Source organism: Anopheles coustani (assembly GCF_943734705.1).
Source record: "Anopheles coustani chromosome X unlocalized genomic scaffold, idAnoCousDA_361_x.2 X_unloc_133, whole genome shotgun sequence".
Classification (NCBI taxonomy): domain Eukaryota; kingdom Metazoa; phylum Arthropoda; class Insecta; order Diptera; family Culicidae; genus Anopheles; species Anopheles coustani.
The window spans coordinates 36,147-44,710 of NW_026525086.1; the positions used below are offsets into that span (position 1 = coordinate 36,147).

Genomic DNA, 8,564 nt, shown 5'->3' on the forward strand with positions numbered 1-8,564 from the left:
AGTTTAGACAGGCCGGAAAATGTATCGGTGGTCCGTATCAAGGGACGTCTTTTAGTTCCATGGGGTGGTGGTCGTCGAACAAAGTCGCCTAGGTCGACCACCAGAAAGACCAGTCGTGTTGTAATGGATGTTTTGACCACTTTACACATCTTCGCTTCTATTTAAATAAATAAATAAGCTGAAGCTAGACATCAGTAAACACCACCACAGACACCACAAGCACGCCTTCTCCTCGTACTTCCGCCTCACGCGGGAACACGGACGCTCTAAATACTTCGAATTCCAATGCCAGTATATTGTAAACCACGGGTTCTTTAATGCTAGCGGGTCGTCGCGACCCTAGTTAACATCATGGTGCACGTCTCGTGACGGGTGTCACGGCGTAGTTAAATGTATGCGATACATTTCTCAAATATAAGCGCTCAGTCATCTGTACATCATGGTAGGTTCCCACGACGTGCAATATGCGTTCAACTTATCAATGTTCATGTGTCCTGCAGTTCACATTATGACGCGCAGTTAGCTGCGGTCTTCATCGATCCATGAGCCGAGTGATCCACTGCCGAGGGTGACTAACTTGCGTAAGCCGCCGCTGTGCGCGTATACCCGTTCCCCGTAGGGAGGAGCAAGCCGCCGCTTAGAGACGAAGCATAAAGTGTCCTCATTCCACATAGGGCAAGCTGGATGAATCCATTTTACCCAGGACGGCCGAAGCGGCGTGGACCAGGGGAGAACTGAACCTTATACTTCACACCACAGTAAGTCTACGTGTCCTCTTCCACATAGGGCAAGCTAGAACTAACTATCTTACCCAGGACTGCCGAAGCAGCGTGGACCAGGGGAGGAACACACTTTTCATGGAAACGTAAGGCATCCATGACTGCCATAACGTAAGCCGCCGCTGTGCGCGTATACCCGTTCCCCGTAGGGAGGAGCAAGCCGCCGCTTAGAGACGAAGCATAAAGTGTCCTCATTCCACATAGGGCAAGCTGGATGAATCCATTTTACCCAGGACGGCCGAAGCGGCGTGGACCAGGGGAGAACTGAACTTTATACTTCACACCACAGTAAGTCTACGTGTCCTCTTCCACATAGGGCAAGCTAGAACTAACTATCTTACCCAGGACTGCCGAAGCAGCGTGGACCAGGGGAGGAACACACTTTTCATAGAAACGTAAGGCATCCATGACTGCCATAGTGCGTAAGCCGCCGCTGTGCGCGTAAACCCGTTCCCCGTAGGGAGGAGTCAAGCCGCCGCTTAGAGACGAAGTATGAAGTGTCCTCTTCCACATAGGGCAAGCTAGAATGAACTATCTTACCCAGGACCGCCGAAGCAGCGTGGACCAGGGGAGAACTGAACTTTATACTTCACACCACAGTATTGAGTAATGTGCCCTCTTCCACATAGGGCAAGCTGGAATGTTCCATTTTACCCAGGACGGCCGAAGCGGCGTGGACCAGTGGAGGACTACACAATCATGAGGTTTGATATCGACTTGTGTGTTTCAATAGGGTACCGATGGTATGTTTTGAACCGATTTGATTTAGCCATTCTGAAGTCATCACTTGGTTGAAGCGCTGAACTAGGGAGGCATCGTTTACATTACTTGTATATATTGGTTTTCGCATGCTCTACTAGGTTAATGTCATAGGGTTGGCTATCGAGCATGCCCAAGTGATGACTTGATTGTGTGCTTGCTTGAATTCTTCACATTTCATACCATCGGTTAGTTGTCGAATCATTCCTCGATCATAACCTTCGTTCTTGGTTCATGTATGCTCTCTTCCACATAGGGCAAGCTAGAATTAACTATCTTACCCAGGACCGCAGAAGCAGCGTGGACCAGGGGAGAACTATACTTTGTCTTGTATGCCCTCTTCCACATAGGGCAAGCTAGAACTAACTATCTTACCCAGGACTGCAAAGCAGCGTGGACCAGTGGAGGACTATACTTTGTTCATTACACCACAGTATTAAGTATGGTGTCCTCTTCCACCATAGGGCAAGCTAGAACTAACTATCTTACCCAGGACCGCCGAAGCAGTGTGGACCAGGGGAGGACTATACTTTATACTTCACACACTAGCCATACTGAAGTCATCACTTGGTTGAAGCGCTGAACTACGGCGGGGTAATCGTTTACAGGTTATAATCATATAGCTGCATGCTCATTAGTAGATAATGGAATATTGTATGGCAATATGAGCATGCCCAAGTGATGACTTTGTTTCAAGCTCAACAGGTAGGGTATTGAGTCCTCTTCCACATAGGGCAAGCTAGAATGAACTATCTTACCCAGGACCGCCGGAGCAGCGTGGACCAGTGGAGGACTATACCTTGTCCATTACACCACAGTATTAAGTATTGTGTCCTCTTCCACATAGGGCAAGCTAGAATTAACTATCTTACCCAGGACCGCCGAAGCAGCGTGGACCAGATGAGGACTATACTTTATACTTCACACCACAGTTTTGAGTACGCCTTGCATAAAGTATCTAGTTTGAACCACGAGGGCTCACAATGTAGAACCGCGAGGGCTCTAGTACCGATTCTCTCGGTACGGCTTGGTCCGTGTTCCTTTATGCTTGTACTCTAAGTATTAAGTATTGTGTCCTCTTCCACATAGGGCAAGCTAGAACTAACTATCTTACCCAGGACCGCCGAAGCAGTGTGGACCAGGGGAGGACTATACTTTATACTTCACACACTAGCCATACTGAAGTCATCACTTGGTGGGGGTGAACTACGGCGGTATCTATCGTTTTGGTTCGGTCTATATAGGGTCGCTTGCATGCTCATTCGAATATAATGTAATTGTGTATGGCAATATGAGCATGCCCAAGTGATGACTTTGTTTCAAGCTCAACAGGTAGGGTATTGAGTCCTCTTCCACATAGGGCAAGCTAGAATGAACTATCTTACCCAGGACCGCCGGAGCAGCGTGGACCAGTGGAGGACTCTATACTTTATACTTCACACCACAGTATTGAGTACTTCTTGCATAAAGCCCCTAATGAGAACCACGAGGGCTCTCTCAATGTAGAACCACAAGGGCTCTAGTACCGATTCTCTCGGTACGGCTTGGTCCGTGTTCCTTTATGCTTGTACTCTTAGAAAGTCTCAACCCGGAGGTCTTGACTTTGATTGTCATAGTTGGACTACGACGGGGCATCCGACCATTGCTGATCGAACACCCCTGATTCACCATCTTTCGGGTAGGCGGTACGCGTACCTCCGGACGCGGAAGTCTCAACCCGGAGGTCTTGACTTTGATTGTCATAGTTGGACTACGACGGGGTATCCGACTCATCGAATACCCCAGAAGCACACCATCTTTCGGGTAGGCGGTACGCGTACCTCCGGACGCGGAAGTCTCAACCCGGAGGTCTTGACTTTGATTGTCATAGTTGGACTACGACGGGGTATCCGACTCATCGAATACCCCAGAAGCACACCATCTTTCGGGTAGGCGGTACGCGTACCTCCGGACGCGGAAAGTCTCAACCCGGAGGTCTTGACTTTGGTTGTCATAGTTGGACTATGACGGGGCATCCGACCATTGCTGATCGAACACCCCTGTTACACCATCTTTCGGATAGGCGGTGCGCGACACCACCGACGCGGAAAGTCTCAACCCGGAGGTCTTGACTTTGTATTGTTGGATAGTCCTCTTCCACTATAGGGCAAGCTGGAAATATTCCATTTTACCCAGGACTGCCGAGGCAGCGTGGACCAGGGGAGAACTTCACGGAATCTTCAGGCATCCATGATTGCCATAGTGCGTAAGCCGCCGCTGTGTGCGTCAACTCGTTCCCCGTGAGGAGGAGTCTAGCCGCCGCTAAAAGACGAAGCATTAAGTGTCCTCATTCCACTATAGGGCAAGCTAGAATGAACTATCTTACCCAGGACCGCCGAAGCAGCGTGGACCAGGCGAAGACTATACTTTATACTTCACACCACAGTATTGAGTACGACTTGCATAAAGCCCCTAATGAGAACCACGAGGGCTCTCTCAATGTAGAACCACGAGGGCTCTAGTACCGATTCTCTCGGTACGGCTTGGTCCGTGTTCCTTTATGCTTGTACTCGCGGAAAGTCTCAACCCGGAGGTCTTGACTTTGATTGTCATAGTTGGACTACGACGGGGCATCCGACCATTGCTGACCGAACACCCCTGATTCATCATCTTTCGGATAGGAGGTGCGCCCACCTCCGACGCGGAAGTCTCAACCCGGAGGTTCGGACTTAGAGTTTTTCCCATTTAAAAGTTTTTCTCTTAGCCATACTGAAGTCATCACTTGGTGAACGATTGAACTAGGGCGGGTTAATCGTTTATAGGTATCATGTGGTTTGCATGCTCTCTTAGGTTAAGGTCATGTGGTTGGCTATCGAGCATGCCCAAGTGATGACTTTGTTTCACGCTTGCTTGATTTCTTCATGATTCCCTGTTATATAGTGTAATCATTCGAGAACAGGGAATCTTTGGTTTTGCTCAACAGGTATTGGATGTCAACTTGGTATCTAGATCGCATTAAGTCTCAACCCTTAGGTTCGGACTTGTATAGTGACATCTTGTTACGGTCTTGAGTCTCAACCCGCAGGTTCGGACTACTTAGTGTTTGATCGAATATAATATGGCAACTTGTGCCTAAGTCTCAACCCGCAGGTTCGGACTTCTGTTTATTTGGCCAATGTATGTATAAGGCAACTTGTGCCTAAGTCTCAACCCGCAGGTTCGGACTTGTGTATTTGTTCGAAGTCATGTATAAGGCAACGTGTGCCTAAGTCTCAACCCGCAGGTTCGGACTTGTTAGTGTTTCGTCAACTTTCATATGGCAACTTGTGCCTAAGTCTCAACCCGCAGGTTCGGACTTGTGTATTTGTTCGAAGTCATGTATAAGGCAACTTGTGCCTAAGTCTCAACCCGCAGGTTCGGACTTGTGTATTTGTTCGAAGTCATGTATAAGGCAACGTGTGCCTAAGTCTCAACCCGCAGGTTCGGACAGATGCCTCTTCCGTCATCGCTTCTACCGTGTAGGTGCACAGCGTGACGGAAGGTGAAAGGCTCAGAGGAGGGAGTAATGTTGGTCATGGTCCCTCGGGGCCAAGGCCAATGTGAACCCTCGTCCAAAAAAAATGAAATGGAGCTTGCGGTTCAATTTGACTCAACACGGGAAAACTTACCAGGTCCGAACTTATGGAGGTGAGACAGATTAATAGCTCTTTCTCAAATTTAAGGGTAGTGGTGCATGGCCGTTCTTAGTTCGTGGATTGATTTGTCTGGTTAATTCCGATAACGAACGTGACTCACATATGCTAACTAGAACGCAGTCAGCGTTAATGCGTCGATGCCGATTGGAACGGGTTAGGACCTTTCGGTGGAGTATGACCTGACACCTTCGCTGTTCGTGTGCGCAAGTGCACTTACGGTACGCTGCTTAGCAGGACAATTTGTGTTTAGCAAAATGAGATCGAGCGATAACAGGTCCGTGATGCCCTTAGATGTTCTGGGCTACACGCGTGCTACAATGTGGGTAGCAGCGTGTCTCCTATTCCGAGAGGAACGGGAAATCACTCAAATACTCACTTAGTAGGGATTATGGATTGCAATGGTCCATATGAACTCGGAACTTCTAGTAAGTGCTGGTCATCAGCCAGCGTTGAATACGTCCCTGCCCTTTGTACACACCGCCCGTCGCTACTACCGATGGATTATTTAGTGAGGTCTTTGGAGATGATCGTTCGCTGGATCCTCGTGAACCGCGTCTGCTTTATCGAAGTTGACCGAACTTGATGATTTAGAGGAAGTAAAAGTCGTAACAAGGTTTCCGTAGGTGAACCTGCGGAAGGATCATTAGTGGCCAAGTGATCCTTCCAGAAGTCCGAACCTGCGGGTTGAGACTTCGGCACAAGTTGCCATATGATAATTGACGAAACACTATAGAAGTCCGAACCTGCGGGTTGAGACTCAGGCACAAGTTGCCATATGAAAGTTGACGAAACACGTTAGAAGTCCGAACCTGCGGGTTGAGACTTCGGCACAAGTTGCCATATGAACATTGACGAAACACTATGAAGTCCGAACCTGCGGGTTGAGACTTAGGCACAAGTTGCCTTATATATAACTTCGAACAAATACACAAGTCCGAACCTGCGGGTTGAGACTTAGGCACAAGTTGCCTTATATATAACTTCGAACAAATACACAAGTCCGAACCTGCGGGTTGAGACTTAGGCACAAGTTGCCTTATACATACATTGGCCAAATAAACAGAAGTCCGAACCTGCGGGTTGAGACTTAATGCGATCTAGATACCAAGTTGACATCCAATACCTGTTGAGCAAAACCAAAGATTCCCTGTTCTCGAATGAATACACTATATAACAGGGAATCATGAAGAAATCAAGCAAGCGTGAAACAAAGTCATCACTTGGGCATGCTCGATAGCCAACCACATGACATTAACCTAAGAGAGCATGCAAACCACATGATACCTATAAACGATTAACCCGCCCTAGTTCAATCGTTCGCCAAGTGATGACTTCAGTATGGCTAAGAGAAAAACTTTTAAATGGGAAAAACTCTAAGTCCGAACCTCCGGGTTGAGACTTTCCGCGTCCGGAGGTACGCGTACCGCCTACCCGAAAGATGGTGAATCAGGGGTGTCCGATCAGCAATGGTCGGATGCCCCGTCGTAGTCCAACTATGACAATCAAAGTCAAGACCTCCGGGTTGAGACTTTCCGCGTCCGGAGGTACGCGTACCGCCTACCCGAAAGATGGTGTGCTTCTGGGGTATTCGATGAGTCGGATACCCCGTCGTAGTCCAACTATGACAATACAAAGTCAAGACCTCCGGGTTGAGACTTCCGCGTCGGAGGTGCGCGCACCGCCTACCCGAAAGATGATGAATCAGGGGTGTTCGATCAGCAATGGTCGGATGCCCCGTCGTAGTCCAACTATGACAATCAAAGTCAAGACCTCCGGGTTGAGACTTTCCGCGAGTACAAGCATAAAGGAACACGGACCAAGCCGTACCGAGAGAATCGGTACTAGAGCCCTTGTGGTTCTACATTGAGAGAGCCCTCGTGGTTCTCATTAGGGGCTTTATGCAAGTCGTACTCAATACTGTGGTGTGAAGTATAAAGTAGTCCTCGCCTGGTCCACGCTGCTTCGGCGGTCCTGGGTAAGATAGTTCATTCTAGCTTGCCCTATAGTGGAATGAGGACACTTAATGCTTCGTCTTTTAGCGGCGGCTAGACTCCTCCTCACGGGGAACGAGTTGACGCACACAGCGGCGGCTTACGCACTATGGCAATCATGGATGCCTGAAGATTCCGTGAAGTTCTCCCCTGGTCCACGCTGCCTCGGCAGTCCTGGGTAAAATGGAATATTTCCAGCTTGCCCTATAGTGGAAGAGGACTATCCAACAATACAAAGTCAAGACCTCCGGGTTGAGACTTTCCGCGTCGGTGGTGTCGCGCACCGCCTATCCGAAAGATGGTGTAACAGGGGTGTTCGATCAGCAATGGTCGGATGCCCCGTCATAGTCCAACTATGACAACCAAAGTCAAGACCTCCGGGTTGAGACTTTCCGCGTCCGGAGGTACGCGTACCGCCTACCCGAAAGATGGTGTGCTTCTGGGGTATTCGATGAGTCGGATACCCCGTCGTAGTCCAACTATGACAATACAAAGTCAAGACCTCCGGGTTGAGACTTCCGCGTCGGAGGTGCGCGCACCGCCTACCCGAAAGATGATGAATCAGGGGTGTTCGATCAGCAATGGTCGGATGCCCCGTCGTAGTCCAACTATGACAATCAAAGTCAAGACCTCCGGGTTGAGACTTTCTGCGAGTACAAGCATAAAGGAACACGGACCAAGCCGTACCGAGAGAATCGGTACTAGAGCCCTCGTGGTTCTACATTGAGAGAGCCCTCGTGGTTCTCATTAGGGGCTTTATGCAAGTCGTACTCAAAACTGTGGTGTGAAGTATAAAGTATAGAGTCCTCCACTGGTCCACGCTGCTCCGGCGGTCCTGGGTAAGATAGTTCACTCTAGCTTGCCCTATGTGGAAGAGGACTCAATACCCTACCTGTTGAGCTTGAAACAAAGTCATCACTTGGGCATGCTCATATTGCCATACAATATTCCATTATCTACTAATGAGCATGCAGCTATATGATTATAACCTGTAAACGATTACCCCGCCGTAGTTCAGCGCTTCAACCAAGTGATGACTTCAGTATGGCTAGTGTGTGAAGTATAAAGTATAGTCCTCCCCTGGTCCACACTGCTTCGGCGGTCCTGGGTAAGATAGTTAGTTCTAGCTTGCCCTATGTGGAAGAGGACACCATACTTAATACTGTGGTGTAATGAACAAAGTATAGTCCTCCACTGGTCCACGCTGCTTTGCAGTCCTGGGTAAGATAGTTAGTTCTAGCTTGCCCTATGTGGAAGAGGGCATACAAGACAAAGTATAGTTCTCCCCTGGTCCACGCTGCTCCGGCGGTCCTGGGTAAGATAGTTAATTCTAGCTTGCCCTATGTGGAAGAGGACTCAAT

At 48.9% G+C, this 8,564-nt stretch overlaps 1 non-coding gene across 1 annotated transcript; it reads right to left on the bottom strand.

Annotated features, from left to right (window-relative positions):
* Positions 1-416: 416 nt before the first annotated feature.
* Positions 417-571, bottom strand: LOC131270085 (5.8S ribosomal RNA). The gene has a single exon (XR_009179223.1). It is a non-coding gene; the product is annotated as a 5.8S ribosomal RNA (ribosomal RNA).
* Positions 572-8,564: the final 7,993 nt, after the last annotated feature.